Below are 19569 nucleotides of genomic sequence, written 5' to 3'. Positions count from 1 at the left end.
TATGTTTTTCTATCAGACAAGTGCCCTCCTCAGTCCCCATCCCCTGTTTCACCCAAACCCCACCGACCTCCCCTCTGGTGACCATCAGTGCTCTGTGGTTAAGAGTCTGTTTCTTGGTTTGCCCCCTCTCTTTTCCTGCCTTTGCTCGTTTGTTTCTTAAATTCCAAACGTGAGTGAAATCATATGGTATTTATCTTTCTCTGACGGACTTATTTCACTTAACATCGTACACTCTAGTTGCATCCACGTAGTTGCAAATGGCAAGGTTTCATTCTTCTTTATGTGTGAATAATATTCCATTGTGTATAGATTACGCTTCTTCATTCATCAGCCGATGGACACTTGGGCTGTTTACATAATTGGGCTGTTGTAAATAATTCTGCTATAAACATTGGGTTACATGTATCTCTGAATTAGTGTTTTTATATTTTGGGGGTAAATACCCAGTAGTGCAATTGCTGGGTCATAGGATAGTTCTATTTTTAACTTTTTGAGGCACCTCCGCACTGTTTTCCAGAGCGGCTGCCCCAGTTTGCATTCCCACCAGCGGTGGAAGAGGGTTCCCCTTTCTCTACTTCCCCACCAACACCTGTTGTTGATTTTAGCCATTCTGATAGGTGTGAGGTGGTATCTCATCGTGATTTTGATTTGTGCTTCCCTGATGATGAGTGATGTTGAGCATCATTTCCTCAAAACGTTTAGGAAGAAAAGCACTGACTTTAGCCAGGTTTTCCCCTTTGTGTCTCGTAAACACGGACGGTCCAGGAGCTGGACGCCAAGTAGTGATGCAGCCCACTGAGGCACGTTGAGGCACTCACAGATAAATGTGCCCACCGTACAGTCCTTCCCTCGCTGCTGCACAAGCAGCCATCCTGAGAACCTGGTGCATCACCAGAAGCCAACAGCAGGTGTGGACGGGACGCCAGGCCTCCCTGCCAAGCACCGCGCTGGCCCGGGCTCGTCCAGCGTGGCCGTCGGCGCATCTGGTACACATCATCTCCAGTTCACATTCGACTCTGCTCTTTTGTGCAGCGTCTCAGGACATGCTTACTTGCCAGTCATACACAATAGCACACACTTCTCCCAGTAGCGATTTATAAAAATAATTCAGATGAGAGACTACTTTCAGAATTGTTAAAGAAGTCAGATACAGAGAATGTCAGCATTTCTTTTCCCCAAACTCACATTCTTTTTACGATGCCAGAAAGCTTTTTCCAAAATGTCTTGGGCCTAAATAAACACTGCAAGATGGAGGTAACTGCGTAAAATAAACTGTAAGTATTAGCATAATGTGGTATTGGGTTTTAGACTCCATTCGCTTTCCTGGTATTTTCTGTACGACGCATAACTATACGAAGTGAACTCCAATCAACAAGTATTGAGGCAAAATACCATTGCAGATATGTGATTTTTGTTTGTTTTGTTTTTCCTGTTTTTCAGCTTTATTTCCTTGCTCCTATCACTTCCTAATCCGAGGAGCCCATTGCACTAAATTCCCTACGTCCCTGCGTGGTAGTTGTGTGCTCAGGACTTCTTTTTTCCTCTACCCTATTCCGCTGCTTACACTTCAGTGCAGGTGTTGAACAGACTGATAAATAAAACATAGCAGCAAAAAGTGCTGAGAATAAAAATACAGCACTGGGGAGAGGATAACTAGCTGAGGAGGGGGATCATCATGGGTTCGGTGCTGGTTAAAGGGATCATCATGGGATGGGGTCCTGGTTAAAGGGATCATCATGGGGTGGGTTCTGGTTAAAAGGGATCATCATGGGGTAAGTCCTGATTAAAGGGGATCATGGGGTTGGTCCCAGTTAAAGGTATCATCATGGGGTGGGGTGCTGGTTAAAGGGGTTCATCATGGGGTGTGGTGCTGGTTAAAGGAGGTCATCATCAGGTGGGGTGCTGGTTAAAAGGGATCATCATGGCGTGGGGTGGTGGTTACAGGGGATCATCATGGGGTGGGGTGCTGGTTACAGGGGGTCATCATCAGGTGGGGTGCTGGTTAAAGGGGACCATCATGGGTGGTGTGCTGGTTAAAGGGGGTCATCATGGGGTGGGGTCCTGGTTAAAAGGGGTCATCATGGGGTGGGTGCTCATTAAAGGGGATCATCATAGGTTGGGATGCTGGTTAAAAGGGATCATCATGGGGTGGGGTGGTGGTTACAGGGGATCATCATGGGGTGGGGTGCTGGTTACAGGGGGTCATCATCAGGTGGGGTGCTGGTTAAAGGGGATCATCATGGTGTGGGGTGCAGGTTAATGGGGGACATCATGGGGTGGGGTCCTGGTTAAAAGGGGTCATCATGGGGTGGGTGCTCATTAAAGGGGATCATCATGGGTTGGGATGCTGGTTAAAAGGGATCATCATGGGGTGGGGTGGTGGTTACAGGGGATCATCATGGGGTGGGGTGCTGGTTAAAGGGGGTCATCATGTGGTGGGGTGCTGTTTAAAGGCGATTATCATGAGGTGGGTGCTGGTTAAAGGCAATCATCACGGGGTGTGATGCTGGTTAAAGGGGGTCATCATGGGTGGGGTGCTGGTTAGAGTCATTAAATAGGGGCTCTGACAGTTGTGTTGAGGAGCTGGAGACATGAAGCCATCTCACACTGAGATATGGCAGGTGGTGTGGTGTGAAGATGTGTACCACCTTCTAGGACCTCAACGAGGGGTTGTTGGGTTTGAGATCCAGGGCTGGACAGTTCGCAGCTACATTCACAAGTGTGCAGTCGGGTTGCGGTCCACGTGGAAATAAAACCTTGGATGCTTCTGCGGTAGACATCATTTGTGACCATAAGAGTGAGTGTATGTGCTCGGCAAGGGTAGGAAGAAAAAAGCAAAACCCAGGAGGAGGCCAGCATTTAAAGACGGGAGTTTCAAGATCTCTGTGCAGAGGATCTGGGGGCGGCCAGTGAAGGGCACAGGAGGGAGGTGGGCGCTGAGGGAGGGATGGTCTCTTCTGAGGCCTTTTATTCGTTCGGTGGGGCAGTATCGTCGCCCTTTTCCGCAGTGACTTGTGTACCTTACGGTTTATGAAAAAATAAGAAACGTATGGTTCTGGAGGTAAGCATTTTATCCGCTGAGAAAGAGAATTTGATGGATGTGCTGGAGATTTGAGGAGAGAGCGAGGTCTGTAGATGTTGTGTGGGACAGGTAAGCACTGTTGAATCCCGGGATATGGGAAGATGGCCTCACCGAGGGGCCACGTTACTCCGCTTGGCCGTGTTGTGCACATACGTGGTGCACACGTATGCATACGCAGTGGGCTAACGACTGAATCTACCCAGAACTATGATTTCGACCAAGAAAACAGCATGATTCAGCAAATCATTCCATTGGGGATTGGCGTGACCATGTGGTTGGCTGTGGCCAAAGGAAGAGCTGGGAGTGGTTTTCTGCCCTCTGGGCTGAAGCATTTACAAACCTAAGGGTCATGTTGGTGAAAGGACCTGGTATGAGCTGAGGTGGCCTCGGATGTTGACCGAGTGCAGGGGGAGAGCCCCCCTGAGGACTTAGATTGATGGAAACTTTTATGAGAACGGGAATTAACCTTCTGTTGTTTCTAGCTGCTGTGCATTTGGTGATGTTGTCACGTGTCATCTGGTGTGTCCTGCCTGAGAAACAGGCATGTTTGCGAGAGCAGGTGCCTGAGGTCAGGGGAAGGACGAGGGCAGAAATGCTGAGATGTAGAAGCATGAAGCCTGTGAAGATTTAAGTCAGCAGGAGTCGCGAGGGCGTAAGTGTCGGGTGCGGAGATGACGTTAGGACGGAGTGGGGAAGGAGGAGAGCATGGGGTTTACTGTGGTGTGTGACCGGCGACCACGGAGGAGGGGGGACCAAGGAAGGTTCTGGAAGTAGCTATAAAAAGCAGAAGGAGGTAATCATAAAACAAAATTAACCTCAAAGGATGTGGCTTTTCAAAGGGAATATATCTGAAGCACATAACCTTTTATCAGAATTTCAAGGTCCGTAGCAAATGGCAACTTTAAAAATGGGTTGTGTTCTTGGATTTCAGACCTCAGAAACAGCATCGAAATATACTCCCAAAGTAAGCACTTTGCCGTGTGGGAGTCTCCAAACAAAGACTATTTGGACTGAAATTATAATGTGTTCACACAAATTACAAACCTTGACTTCCACTAATGTTGCCTCAAGGTTGGTTTTTCTTCTAATTAATTCACAGTTATGATATATATATTTTTAAAAGTATGTCGGTTTCTTACATTATTTGGAAATAAAAAGACAACATCTGTCCCTTCCACTCAATTTTAACGTGAAGTCAAAACTGCGAAAAAATACAGTCCGCCTACTTCCTTTTACACGAATTTATGTTCATTACACTTTTCTGTCAAAAACCTGGAGTCATATACTTGACAATGTGAACTTTTGTCTCTATTACCTAGTGATCAATAGTGTTTGCTTTTTCATTATTATTATTCGGCAAAGTTCGTTGTGTTGCTTGGCCTTGTTTAGTGCTTTGTAGAATTTAGGAACATGAAGGGGTAAAACAGCACACACCACACCGGACCTCCAGGCGGTTTGGGCAAATAGTACGCGGCCAACTATGTTACAAAGGGGGGAAGGACCCCTTGTCTTCGCTGGTATTTCAATGGCGTTTTTACGATCCTACTACCTGCTTTAAGTTTCCAAAGTCCTTTATAGTAATTCGCTTGGAAAATTCCATAATTATATCTATGTGTATTACACCTGTTTCCTAAAATCACCATGACAATCCCGTTAAAGTACTTTTGGCGGGAAAACGACTATTGTTTTCCCTCTGGATTTGGTTTAAAAATATATGTATTATCTAAACTGAGATCATGTAAAAGTGACATATAAAGGGGATATTGTGGCTTTCAACTTTACAAAATGAACCGTTTTCGCTGTTTGCATTTTGTTTCTTAATCAACAAGACTATTTGTAGGACCCTTTTGCCCATATTTTTTACAACCTTATGAGCAAATGAGCAATTGACGACACATATTGAGAATGTACTATCCGGTTGCTTTTCACATCATCCACGTACACAGGTGAAACTATGATGGTCACGATGACGAATGTACCACATGGAATACTGTCCTGCTCCTTCACAGCCCACCTCGCCAGCCACTGACCATGTCCCCAGGCACAACTGATGTGCTGTCTGTCACCCTGAGTTTGCCTGCATTTTCTAGGATTTTATAGAATCGGAATCATGTAATACCCGCTCTTTCTTTCTTTGGCTTCCACTCAGCGTAGTCAGTTTGAGGTACCACGTTGTGTGGATCCTTTGCTTGTTGCATTTTGGCTTATTTTATTTTATTTCTAATGTATTTTATAGACCTGTCACAATTCTCTTCTTCCATCACTTGTTAATGGGCTTGTGGTTTGGGTTGTCCCTGGTTCTGGCTACCACGAGTAAAGTTGCTGTGACGTTTCGTGTACGGTCATTGTGTGAACATGTGCTCGTATTTATCAAGGGTAAATCCCCATTCCTGTAGGGGCTGAATTACATGGAAGTGTCAGGAACTTTTGAAGAAGCCGACAGCTTCTCCAAGTGTTTCTGCCCCTTTACAATCCCACAGTCGTGTACGAGAATTCCGGTTGTGCCCTGTCCTCGACACTTGGTGCAGCTTTGTTATTTTTCGACATTTTTATGGGGATTTAACAGGTGTGTCCTTGAGTTTGACTCTTTAATTGGTTTGCAGCTACTAATGTCGAGCATCTTTCCAAGTGCATTTTTGCCATCATGTATCCTGTTTGCTGATGGGCCAGCTCAAACCATTTGCCTCTTTGTGAGAAATTAGTTGTCTTATTTATTGTGAGTCTTTATATATTGTGGATATAGGTTCTTTATTGAATGTACAATCTGAAAATAATTTGTGGTTTGTTTTCTTTTCCATTCCCTTGACTTTTGAAGAGCAGAGATCCTTGACGTTGATGCATTATGATTGATCAGTTGTTTCTTTTTACGGCCCATGCATGTGGTGCTATAAGAAACCTTTGCCCCACCCAAATATTGTCTCTGGCCTGGCCGTTCCTAGCCCTGTGTGGCTCTGTGGTTACGCCTTGTGCTCTGATCCGGTGGTTCTTTCTCTGGAGGCCAGTGGCCTCTTCACACACATGTTCAGAACACATTGACACAAGGAGGACTGTCACATCCCCAAGCTGGTGTCTCTCTCTGTTCACTTCTTTCCTGTCCAGTATTCTTCACCGTGTGCCCTGGCTTCCTCAGCCTCCTGGCCTTCCAGCTCCATCCCCTCAATTCAGGGGGACTTCTGGGCTGGGGCCACAGCCTGGGAGCTGTCTTGAGGCAGCCAGGTGAGGCAATCGTGGGGATACCGTCATTATTTCCCCTTCCTCAGCGATCTGTGTTGTATACAGTCTCACCACCGTTGTTTCGTGTCTTTGTGTAGTTGTTCATTCGTTCTAGGTGATTCCTATCCCTGTTAGTCTGTCTCAGCCAGAAGTGGAAGACCCAGTGGTGTCGACCTGACATCCACTTATTTCGTTCCCCTTTCCTAATCTCGTGTCTGTTACATAGTCGTTTTGCTGTCCCGCTCTTACTGCTGTGACATGTGCTTCTTCATTAGCCTCATTACTGTTGACTCCAGAGTTGTCAATGGAATTGAGCGAATACATTACTAGATCTCCATAAATCAACTAAGTCATTTATTTCTAAGGGTCAGTCAGGATGAATTAATTGCATGCTTTTTGGGAGACAGCTCTATGGGTTCTCGTGTTTCTGCGTGTCATGTAAGCAGAGGAACTAACTTCTTCTTGATTATCTTTTCAAAGATGTTTGCGTGGAGACTGTCCTTGGAAGACAGAGATGACATTGTCCTGTAAAGCGAAGGGCATGTTTGCTTACAGTCTTGGAAGATAGAGATAACCTGTGCCTCCAGAGCAAAGGGCAGGCATGTTTAGTGCCCTTTATAAAACACTCGGGTTATCTGACTTCAGGTTTCCTCTCTTGTACTCTCTACCCACCTGTAATCTGGCCCTTTCCTTGTAGCCCTTTGGGAATTAGCGCCTAGGGAACCAGCACAAGAAACTGTTAGTATTCTGACTGCTGCTGTTTCTGAGAGTCATAAAATCCTGTGTCTCTGACCAAGGAGTCCTATGTCTTCTGCCAATGCTCATGATACTGTGGCGGAGTAAATTCTCATTTAAAAGAAGGGCAAAATCTCAGACTTTTTACAGTTTTGAGGCGCTTTTGCAAATAATTTGCAAACACAGGTTGAATAGAATTACTAGTGGCAATAAGTTTCTTCTACTGGTTTTAAATCATTATTAATGTGTGACAGCTATGTAAAAAGGGTGTTTTAGGCCACACTGGTGTGCTATGACATATCATGCTAACATCTCTTGAAAGTGAGTAAATGGAACAAAGGAAACATTTTGGCACACTTCCTGAATTGGTAGTCAAATTTAACATCAATGCATCAAAAGAAATTCACTGAAACTAAGTGAGTCTTGAGGAATTTTTTTACTGCTTGCCTTACCATTCTGTCTGGGACATATCAAAACATAAGGAGTGGCAGGAAGTAATAGCCTCTTGGATAAAGAGGACTGACTTTTCCTTTTCTTCGGGTCTTTCCATTGGTCTCTTTCTCTGAGCAAGTGGAGAATGACAACTATAACAAGATGAGGTCATTTTCCATGTTTACATGTTCATGCTTGAGAGGTTGTAACCACTTGGATGAAGCAACCTGAGTCCCAAGTAATTCACATTTATTTTGAGTGGTTGGTAATGTATCAAGCAAAGTGAAGTCCATAGGAAACATACACCACCATCAATGTGAAAGACAAACACACGTAATGTATCCAAGAAATTTTTGTGTTTCTTTGAGCATGTTGTTTGACCTTTGTGTGACTCTGCCTCCTCGTCTGGAAAAGGCAAAATAATGGCATTTACTTCAAAGGATTGTTGTAGGTATTAAATGAGTTTGTATATGCAAAACATTTAGAACATAACCTTGCACTTAGAAAGGGAATTCATAAGTCTTAATTGGCTCTAATTATAAAGGAATAGACTCATTACCAAAGTGTTACACAATAAAATTAATTAAGTGAAGGAAGAAAGATGTATGATTCCTGTGACAGCAGTAACAAACTATCACAAATTGGGTGGCTCACAACAACAGAAACTTACTGCCTCACGATTTGGGAGGCCAGAGGTATGAAATCAAGGTGTTGATAGGGCTTTACTCCATCCAGACCCCACGGGGTTGTGTCTTCCAGCTTCCGGCAGCCCCAGACGTTCATTGGTTTGTGGCAACATAGCCCCAATCCCTGCGTCCGCCTTCATATGGTTTCCTCCCTGTGTCTCTTCATCATCTTCCCTCTGTATGTATCCATATCTATATCCAAGTTGTTCCTTTTCATAGCGGCACGATCATATTGGATTAGGGCCCACCCTAATGACCTTATTTTAAAATTTGATTACCTCCATAAAGACCCTATTTCCAAATAAAGTCACATTCTGAGGTAGTGGAGGTTAGGACTTCATCACATCTCTTTGCAAGGAAGAATTTAGTCCATAGCAGGAGGAATTATGCTACCTGTGTAATTAAGTAATACGGATACTTTATTGAAAAAAATGTATCTAAAAATATAAGAATATGCTCCATAAACTTACCGTTACTTAACATTAAAATATTTTAGGGTAATCTTGACAACGTACAGAGAATGCTTTATTAGTTACAGTGATACCACCCAAGTGGCAGTGGTGTAAATGCGATTTACAGTTCAGTTCACGTGGCCACGTTCCCTTGAAAGCATATGACTGGTGATCATGGGATGGGAGCAAAGATTAAAAGACATAGCAGTTTTTGTATTAGGTCGATTTTTCTTAATAAATAATAAAATAATTTGAATGACCTAAAACACAACTGCGTCGAGCAGCTGGGTCGCGGGGTGGATTTGTACGGAGCTAGCCTGCCTGTAGGCGGTGCCTGTTGAATCCAAAGACTCTGAAGTCTATGTGTCTGGACATTAAATCCCAGTAAGTAGTGGGGCTTATTATACTTAACATGGTCCTGATTAACTGGTGACAGTTAAGAATCATTGCTTAGGTCTTCAAATCACATTCATTTGGTACAATATGATTCGTTCATTCAGCTGTGGCAACAAGACCTAAAGATATATGTTGAACAATTATCTCCATCACTTTACATTTTACATTCGAATTTCATCATTATTTTATTTTCTACTTGCAATGACAGACATTAGGTAAGCTAATTAGAGCTAAAACATTTAGTCATAAAAAATATGCCCTCAGAAAGGATTAGAACTCAGGCATCGCATTCTGGACTCATTGTCAGTGTAGCATGAATTGGGGGAAAGAGTGGACAGCAGATCATCAGGGCTCTAGATCAAGCATTCTGACAAAGGGAGACATAGAAGGGATCGAAGACTCTACCCCACTGCCTCAACATCTAGGACTTTGTGGAACAAATGCTAAAATAATCCAGAGGTTTTATCATACACCCAATCAAAGAACCGTATGTATGGATGGGTATCACTTCTTCCCTGTGTTTTCTCAGAGCAGCGCTTCTTCAGAATTCCAGGGGCTGAGTTCAGTCAGCTACAAAAGAATCAGAGATTTTGAGAATATATGAAGGTGAAATGTAAGAATTTCATGAATAGACTATTCCGAGCCTTTCCTATAATTTAACTTTAAAAGAGGGTTGTATGTTAGCCAATCTGACAATAAATTATATTTAAAATAAATAAATAAATAATAAATAAAAATAAAAGAGGGTTGATTTACATTGGAAGATCTAAGGTATCACTTAGAGTTAAATTATTTTTAACAAATTCAGATGGCCTATGGTGGGGCAAAGTCTCACTGTACTGGGCACCATATTCTAAGTCTCTTTTCTACCATGAGAATTATAGAGCAATCCCAAATGTACAAGATACATTGCTTTATTTAAATTAGCTACAGTCTGATGTTGCACAAATATGAATGAATAACAAGAAAAAGAAGCAAAACCAAGTGGAGTAAGGGCCCACGGAAAATTACTGAAATGTGGAATTTCCCTCTATTACGGCAGTTAATCATCTAAGGCTTGAGAAAAAAGGGACATGAGGGGCCTGAACTTGGTTTAGGAATGTTACAATATCCATTCATGTATAATACTAAAGACAGTTATAACTCTAGCTATTGTATTTTGAATAGTCTCTATGTGTCAGACACATTGTGATAAATGTTTGGTGATAGACATTTAATTAAAACAACCCATTGAGTTGATAGTATTGTTTCCTGTGTAGAGATGAGGAAAATAAGACTCTTGTATATCAAACAACATGCCATATCCATGAAGCTTCAGGTTAACATCATGGTGGACATTGTTCAGGTGACCAACAGCCATCATAGTCTTCCATGGTCCTTGGTGAGAAGTCCACATATAGCATGAAGCCACGGTCCAGCTTCCCACAGAATCGGGTGGAGAAGAGTTATGGAGAAGGAAGGATTCCAAGTAACTGCGGTGAGGCTACAAGCAGGAGTTATCTCCCTGGGGGTTAGAATGTCAGGCAGAAAAACTGAGTCTATTTAGTAGCAAAAGAATGCCAGACGTGGATTGTGGATGTACCACACTTTGCATTCACCCTGCCTCATCTTGACAAATTACCTGTTCTAAGTCACAACATAGTGATGGTCTCAACCAGGATTCAGACCCAGCTCTACCTAAGTGCCAAAACTATGTAATTTCCATTATGTGTTAATAGTTTACCTGTAGGGACTGAAATAACAGGCACAAAGCAGGCATGGCCCCCAAATATTCAGTTGCTTAGGAACTGGTTGAAAGTGACTTTAGGTGGCAAAATGACTTACCTTAGCTACTCTATATTTCAGAGGGTGAGAAAAAGTCTATTGAACTAAGAAATTTAAATAAAAAAGTGACCTGTCAGCCGGCAAATAAGCACATTAATTAATTCTGATATTACCAGTTGATCTCTTCTTTTTTGATTTTTGATTTTTCATTTTTTGTTTCTTTTTTATTTAAGTATAATTAATATACAGTGTTATATTAGTTTCAAGGGTATGATGTGGTGATTCAACACGTCTATACATTGCTCAGTACTTATCACAACAAGTTCCCTCTTTAATCCCCATCACCTGTTTAATCCATCACTCCCCTCCCCATCCCCACCACACTTTCTGGTAACCATCGGTTTGCACTGTATGTTTAAGAGTCTTTTCATTTGTCTTTTTTTCCCCTTTGTTTGTTCATTGTGTTTTCCTCAAATTCCACATATGAGTGAAATTATATGGTATTTGTCTTCCTCTGACTGATTTTTTTCACTTAAAATTACACTCTCCAGCTCCCTCCATGTTGTTGCAAATGACAAGATTTCATTCTTTTTATGGCTGAGTAATATTCCAGTGTGTGTGCGTGCGTGCGTGTGTGTGTGTGTGTGTGTGTGTGTGTGTATACCACATCTCCTTTATCCATTCCTCCATGGATAGATACTTGGGTTTCTTACATAATTTGGCTGATGTAAATAAAGCTGCAGTAAACATAGAGGTGCATATATCTTTTCAAATTACTGTTTTCATTTTCTTTGAGTGCATTCCCAATAGTGGAAATAGTGGGTCATAGGGTAGTTCTATTTTTAACTTTTTGGACAAACCTCCATACTGTTCTCCACACTGGCTGCACAGTTTGCATTCCCACCAACAGTACAAAAGGGTTTCCCTTTCTCCACATCCTCGCCAACGCCTATTGTTTCTTATGTTGTTGATTTTCGTCATTCTGACAGGTGTGAGGTGGTATCTCATTGTGGTTTTAATTTACATTCCCCTGATGATAAGTGATGTTGAGCATCTTTTCATGTGGCTAGTGGCCATCTGTAGGTCTTCTTTGGAAAAATGTCTATTCTGCCCATTTTTAATTGGATTATTTGAGCTTTTTGGTGTTGAGTTGTACAAGTTCTTTATATATTTTGAATATTAACTTCTTATCAGATACATCATTTATAAATACCTTCTCCCAAAAGTATGTTGCTTTTTTGTTTTGTTGATGGTTTCTTTGCTGTGCAAAGTTTTTAATTTTCTTCTGGTCCCAGTAGTTTAATTTTGCTTCTGTTTCCCTTGCCTAAAGAGACATACCTAGAAAAATGTTTCTACTGCTGATGTCAGAGAGATTACTACTTATGTTTTCTTCTAGGAGTTTTATGGTTTCAGGTCTCACATTTAGGTCTTTAATTTATTTTGAGGGTTTTTTTGTTTGTTTATTTTTGTTTTTTGTGTTTTTTTTTTTATATGTGGTGTTGGAAAGTGGTGCAGTTTCATTATTTTGCATGTAGCTTCCCAGTTTTCCCAGCACTGTTTATTGAAGAGACTGCTTTTTCATCATTGTATATTCTTGCCTCCTTTGTTATAGATGAATTGATCATCTAAGTGTGGGTATTTCTGGGCTGTGTGTTCTGTTGATCTGTGTGTCTATTTTTCGGCCAGTACCACACTGTTTTGATTACTACAGCTTTGTAATATAACTTGAAATCTGGGATCGTGATACTTTCCAGTTGTGTTCTCCTTTCTCAAGATTGCTTTGGCTACTCAGGGTGTTTTGTGGTTCCAGACAAATTTTAGGATTATTTGTCCTAGTTCTGTGAAAATGTTGTTGGTATGTTGACAGGGATTGCATTAAATCTGTAGATTGCTTTGGGTGGTATGGAAATTTTAACAATATGGGTTCTTCTAATCCATGAGCATGGAATGTCTTTCATTTGTATCAGCTACTCCTTTCAAATATGCATTGTTAAATACAGAGTTCATAAAGATATATGGAGGGGTGCCAGGGTGGCCCAGTTGGTTAAGCATCTGACTCCCGATTTCAGCTCAGGTCGTGATCTCACGGTTCATGCATTCAAGCCCTGCGTCATATTACCAGTGCTGACAGCTCAGAGCCTGGAGCCTGCTTTGGATTCGGTGTTCTCCTCTCTCTCTGCATCTCCCCCACTTGTGTGCACACGCTCTCTCTCTCTCTCTCAAAAATAAATAAACATTTTAAAAAGATATATGGATATATGAGTTTTATTTCCCAGTAGTTTTTGTCTGTCATAGAAATACTCAAACTCTTCTTCCAGCCAGTGTTACAAGGGTAGATTTTAGAATTTTTAGATTTGACCAGTCCCATTGGGCAAAACTCAGCCTCTCTGAGACATAAGTCCTTTAGCAGTCCAATGGGAATAGCTATCAATACCTGCATCGTAAATTTGGTGAGGGGCATCAGGGTGGCTCAGTCAGTTAAGCGTCTGACTTCGGCTCAGGTCATGATCTCGTGGTTTGTGAGTTTGAGCCCCACATTGGCCTTGCTGCTGTCAGCGCAGAGCCTGCTTCGGATCCTGTCTCTCTCTCTCTCTCTCTCTCTCTCTCTCTCTCTCTCTCTCTGCCCTTCCCCTGCTCATGCTCTCCCTGTCTTTCTCAAAAAAAAAAAAAAAAAAAAAAAAATCCAAAAAAATTTTAAATAAATAAATAAATAAATAAATTTGTTGAAATAATGCAATATAGATTCTAATATCATTTCCATCATCTTTATCAGCATCCTCCTTTTCTCTCTACTTACACATCTGTGTCTTTTTGTGTGGAATAAATTGCTGTCTTTTCTAGAATGTCACAATCTATACTAAACGTGTTCAGTCCACTTCAAATTCTGACAGCTTTTCAGGACACCCCTTACGCCCCAGTGCCAAATAGTCAGACACTCATTCAGGTACCTGTCTCTGAATCAAAAAAGGATTCAGTATTTTACATAATCCCTTACTGATGATCAATTTTGTCTTTTCCATTTTATGAGTTTAATGAAAGCAAAACTCTAGCTACTTTCACTTAAAAATGATTATTTTTAACTTATCACCACAGCAATACCTTGCATGTTAAATAGATAGTAATACCAGCTTGGATGGGCTTGGCTGGGTGTTAAGACCTTGCCTCACATCCCCATCTTCTTTCAGTGTTTTGTGGTCATTGATGGTCCAGCAGCAGCATCTAGAGTGAAGCCAAGAAAGGAATCAGAGGATGACCCTAGAGGTTCTTGTGATTTTTATTTTTTACTTAGGAGAATTTTTATGGATTCTGCACACTTATAAGGATACTACTAAAAATAATACCTGGTCTCCTAGTTCTTCATCATTAATATACATTATTGTATTTTACTTTCACTTGTTGGCAGATGAGGATGGATGGAAAAATGGTTGATAAAATTTTACATGACAGGGATGTTTGAGATTAATTCTTACTTTGCAACACGGATTGCCTTCATTAGCTATCGTGATTAATAACAGACAGATGGGATTCAAGAATTCTCTCCAGAAGAGATAGTAAGACCACAAAAGACTCCAAATCGCCAAAGTTATCTTGAGAAAGGAGAACATGCTGGAGGCATCATGCTCCTTGATTTCAAACTACGTTAGAAAGGTATAGTAATAAAAGACAGTATGGTGCTGGCATAAAAATAGGCACATGGACCAATGGAACAGAATAGAGAGTCTAGAAATAAACCCATGCCTATATGGTCAATTAATTTATGTCTTACGGCATAATCAAAAATCAGATCAGAATGGATTAAAGACTTGAGTGTACCCCTGAAACTATAAAATTCTTGGATTAAAACATAGGGAAAAAGTTCTGTGAGATCCATCTTGGTGATGATTTTTTTTTTTTTAATTTGACACGGAAACAAAAATAAGCAAGTGGGACTACATCAAAGTAAAAGCTTCTGCACAGCAAAGGAAACCATCAACAAAATGCAAAGGCAACTTTGGAATGGGAGAAAATATTTGCAAATTATAGATATCTTAAAGGATTAGTATTTAAAATACATAAAGAACTCATATAACTCAATAGCAAAAAAAAAAGTAAAAGAAAACATAAAAATGGTCAACAGGTATATGAAAAGGTGCTCAACATCACTAATTATCAGGGAAATGCAAACTAAAACCACCATGAGATATCACCTCATACCTGGTAGAATGGTTATTATCAAAAAGACAAGAAATGACAAGTGCTGGTGAGGATGTGGAGAAAAGGGAACCTTTGACAATGTTGGTGGGAATGCAAACTGGTGCAGCCTCTCTGGAAGACAGTAGGGAGGTTCCTCAAAAATTAAAACTAGAATTAACACATGGCCCAGCAATTGCATTTCTGTGTATTTACCTGAAGGAAAAGAAGACAATGAATTCTAAAAAATAATGTGCGTCCCCGTGTTCAACGCAGCATTATTTACAATAACCAAGATGTGGAAACAACTGAATGTGTGTGTGTGTGTAAATGAGACACAATGAAATACTATATGGCTATGAAAAGGAAAGAAATCTTGCCATTTGTGACCACGTGGATGGACCTTGAGCTCATTATGCAAAGTGAAATAAGTCAGACAGAGAAAGACAAATACTGTATGATCTCATTATATGTACAGTTTTAAAAACAAAGGAAAAACAAGTTCATAGATACAAAGAACAGACTGGGTGATTGCCAGAGGCAGGTCATGGGGTTGGGCAAAATGTGTGAAAGGGGTGAGAAGGCTCACACTTCTAGTTACAAAATGAATAAGTCATGGGGATGTAACGTAATGTACGTGTAATGTACACATGGTGACTATAGTTAATAGTGCTTTATTGCATGTTTGAAAGTTGCTAAGAGAATTGATATTTAAATATATTTAAAAAGATATTTAAAAAAATTTGTAGCTATGTTGGTGAAGGATGTTAACTAGACTTATCGTGGCAATCATTTAGCAATATATATAAAAATGGAATCATCGTGGGTTTTTTTGAATTATTATGTTTTATACCTGAAAGTAATATTATTTTATATGTCAATTATACAAAAAATATTAAACAAATTAAATAATTTACAATGAAACAAAAAAATAAGAGATTATAGGAAAATCTTATAGTCCTGTTCCTTTTCTTTTGTTGAATTCTCTCTTAATATGTCTTTGGTCTGAGAACTAAGGGTCTTACACACACACACACACACACACACATACACACACACATATATATATTTTGCATATATATATATTTAATTTTTTTAAGTTTAATTTTGAGAGATAGAGACAGAGCATGAATGGGTGAGGGGCAGAGAGAGAGAGAGAGAGAGGGAGACAGAATCCAAAGCAGGCTCCAGGCTCTGAACTGTCAGCACAGAGCCTGATGCGGGGCTCGAACTCACGAACTGTGAGATCATGACCTGAGCCAAAGATGGAGGCCTAACTTACTGAGCCACCCAGGTGCCCTATGGGTCTTACCAATTTATAAATAAGTTACCGTGCCCAAAAAAAGGGAGAATATGGCAGTCGTGTAGAATGACATATGCTAAGTTTTCATTATTTTATTCACATGTATTTTCTAAGCATATGGTAAGTTATATTTTGTATATTATTATTATTAAAAATTTTTTTTTACTATTTATTTATTTTTGAGACAGAGACAGAGCATGAACGGGGGAGAGACAGAGAGAGAGGGGGAGACTCAGAATCCGAAGCAGGCTCCAGGCTCTGAGCTGTCAGCACAGAGCCCGACACGGGGCTCGAACCCACGGACCGTGAGATCATGACCTGAGCTGAAGTCAGACGCTTAAATGACTGAGCCACCCAGGCACCCTGGTATTTTGTATATTATTTTACTTCCTTGGTCAGACATCAAGGTTAACAAAGTTAGATCCCTTCTTTACTACTACTTAATAATTTCCTCTAAAACTACCATAATCTGATATACACAGATGATTTTGTAAGCAGATATTGGAGTGCTGAGGTTGTTGATAATGCATGAAGCTCTCTCTAACACTTCCCAATCTCCCTTACGTTGAAAGTACAATTATATCTTCATTTTTACGTGAAGAAACTGAGAGTTAGAGATGTTGAAATATTGTGTTATACAGCAAGGGAGAACTAAAATCTGAATTTGAACTCATGTGCACTTGACTCTAAAAGATTTTTTATTAACTATGTTATGAAGTTTTAATCACCATACTTAAAGTGGTAGCTCTTAGTTGATGTATTTCCAATCATTTTTAAACTAATTTTTTTCTTTTATGGAATACTCAGAAATACTGTTTTAGATCATCATAATTTAAGTAATACACGTGCCTCTCAGATTATCTTGTACTGAATTTCTTTAAAGCAGGCTGTATTTTTAAGGATGTATGTACAGTACTGTATTCCTCAGCCCTTCTTTTTCACAAATGGCCCAACTGACGATTTTCAGTCTGTAATGTGTTTAGAGTAACAACATTTTACTTACTTAAAGATTATGCCATCATAACTTAAAACTTGTAGGTCATGGTTCAAAAATAAGAAATAATTGAAAAGAGAAGAGAAACAGCCAGAGTAATTCTTTTGGGTTTAATAGATGTAGAATTTATGATTCAAGGCTTAATTTGAAGCTTAATACTATGTAAGTGTTTGGCATTTCCCTGAAACACAAAACCTAAGCAAGATTAATATTTCAAGGAGGAGGCACAGCAAGAGATTAAGCCCACTCGTCCCACCCACAACTCAGTGTCACCTTGTTTTTCTTGGGTTGGTAAGTGTAGAGTGATTCAGAATATACCTTACCCCATTGGATCGGCTAACTACTTATCAAAGTGTTAACAAAATGTAAGGTTAACAATGTTACCGGGATCTTTTCCCTTAAGAACACCAAGAATCTATTATAATGTATTTTTCATTGAAAAAGTTAAATTGTTGTAGTGGCCATTAAAGATTTTGCTTTCCATTATATAGAAAATTCACAGCTACTGATGAACTCATTACCAGATAACAGAAGCCTATCAATATATAAACTATATTACAGTCACTTATAGCAATCTCTATCTTTTTTTTTTTTAATTCACTGACTATATCTGGGCGCCCGGGTGGCTCAGTCGTTGAGCGTCCGACTTTCGCTCAGGTCGTGATCTCACGGCTCGTGAGATCTTCAAGCCCCGTGTCCGGCTCTGTGCTGATGGCTCGGTGCCTGGAGCCCGCTTTGGATTCTGTGTCTCCCTCCCTCTGCCCCTTTCCCACTCATGCTCTCTCTCTGTCTCTCAAAAATGAATAAATGTTAAAAAAAAAATGGAAAAAATTCACTGACTATAATTTAGGACCAATGAAAAATTATGAATTATGGGTTGGAGAGGCCATCTGAAACTAAAGTTATATGTACACGCATGTACATACACATATACAAACATACACACAATAAATCCATAATAAACATTGTGAAGCAATACATAAACATACACGTAAAATAAATCCATAATAAATATTGTGACTCAATTGTACAACTAAAACTGAACGGCTTCTCTCCTTTCTAATAGTGTATTATTGATGTCTATAAAAACTACAAGAAATCTGGCTTCCAGATGCATGTTTCCTGGTGTTAAATGTAAGAACTCCCCGTCAAAGCTGGTTACTGCAAATGAGCGTAGGAAGCAGATGACGGCAGTAAGTTAACTCGGTACGGAAATCCTCAGCACAGCAAGCTCTTCTAACGGTTCGGATCATATCAGACTCTGTCACCGCTGGGCCTCGACACACGACAGAGACACGTCTTTCCAGGAGTTTCATTTTCACTGAGTTCAGGCTAAATGCCATGCAGACATCCAGTATTTCTCGTAGGGATATTGTTACAGCTGCCAGATAGTTCTGCTGGAATTCAGGTCAGGAAGGAAACTACACTCTTCCCCAAACTCTCCAGGCTGTTCTCTGACAATAGCTCTTATATCACACACAGTATACTTTGATTCGATTTTCCTTGAACTATTTCATGTTCGAGTGGGTAAAGAATAGATTTTGTATGTGTGTGTGTGTGCGTGTGCGTGTGCATGTGTGTGTGTGTGTGTGTGTGTGTGTCTAACACGATGTACTGTGAATAGGGTATCTGGGCACTGTGGGACCCCCAGCTCATTTTCTTCTGGCTCCAGACTCAGAAGCAAGTATGTTACCAGAAGCCGAGCACAGAGCTGGAGTCTAAGCTAGAAACTTGAGGTCTAGCAGCCTGCCCTTTACACGTTTACTTCCAGAACACTCCCATCTATAAAGGGGAGGGCGTTATAGCATCTATAACATGGGGATGTGGGTCCCAATGGCACCTAGTTCACTCAAGTAATGCATAACCCCGAATTAAGTGCTCCATTGTAGTCACAAGTAATGGCAGTCGCCTTGAGAGTATGGACAGCTTCATGGGCTTCCTGTGATGTCGCCCGGCACTAGGCAACATGCTCCACGTGTCGTCTTGGGAATTTCACTCAACTCGTCGGCCTGTTAACAAAGTGCTGGAGGCACAGCGGATGGTTGGACAGGAAAAGAAAAAGTCCACCTGTCAACTTTTTTGCCCTGTTACATCCTCAACAAACTAAGCTGGACTTTCTCAAATACCCAAGCTTTGGCCACAAGAAAATGTGCAAATGTGTAAAGAGACTTAAAGACATAATAGTGATCTTTTGAAAATAATTGTAGCTAAAACAAAGGAGAGAGTATATTCACTCCCTGTTTGAAAACAGATCTCACTCCCGATGCCCAGGAAAGTAATTTGCACAATAAAAGGTGCTCAATAAATTTTTTTAAATTTAATTAGTTGATGGCGATTATGTA

General features: G+C 40.6%; 1 protein-coding gene across 3 annotated transcripts in view; it reads left to right on the top strand.

Moving 5' to 3' along the window:
• ZWINT (ZW10 interacting kinetochore protein) overlaps window positions 1–18590 on the top strand; it is a 53958-nt gene extending 35368 nt beyond the window's left edge. The window contains exon 9 of one of the 3 annotated variants that reach the window (XM_053910282.1): window positions 16422–18590. The gene's annotated coding sequence lies outside the window, so the exon portion shown is untranslated. Of the gene's footprint in view, window positions 1–12829; window positions 12999–16417 lie in introns of those variants that run through there. The other 2 variants (XM_053910284.1, XM_053910283.1) reach the window with 2 other exon arrangements.
• The last annotated feature ends 979 nt before the right edge of the window (window positions 18591–19569 follow it).

The sequence above is a fragment of the Panthera pardus genome, unplaced genomic scaffold (assembly GCF_024362965.1).
Source record: "Panthera pardus isolate Hobbes unplaced genomic scaffold, ASM2436296v1 HiC_scaffold_22, whole genome shotgun sequence".
Taxonomy (NCBI): domain Eukaryota; kingdom Metazoa; phylum Chordata; class Mammalia; order Carnivora; family Felidae; genus Panthera; species Panthera pardus.
This window is presented reverse-complemented; position numbering and strand designations above follow the sequence as displayed.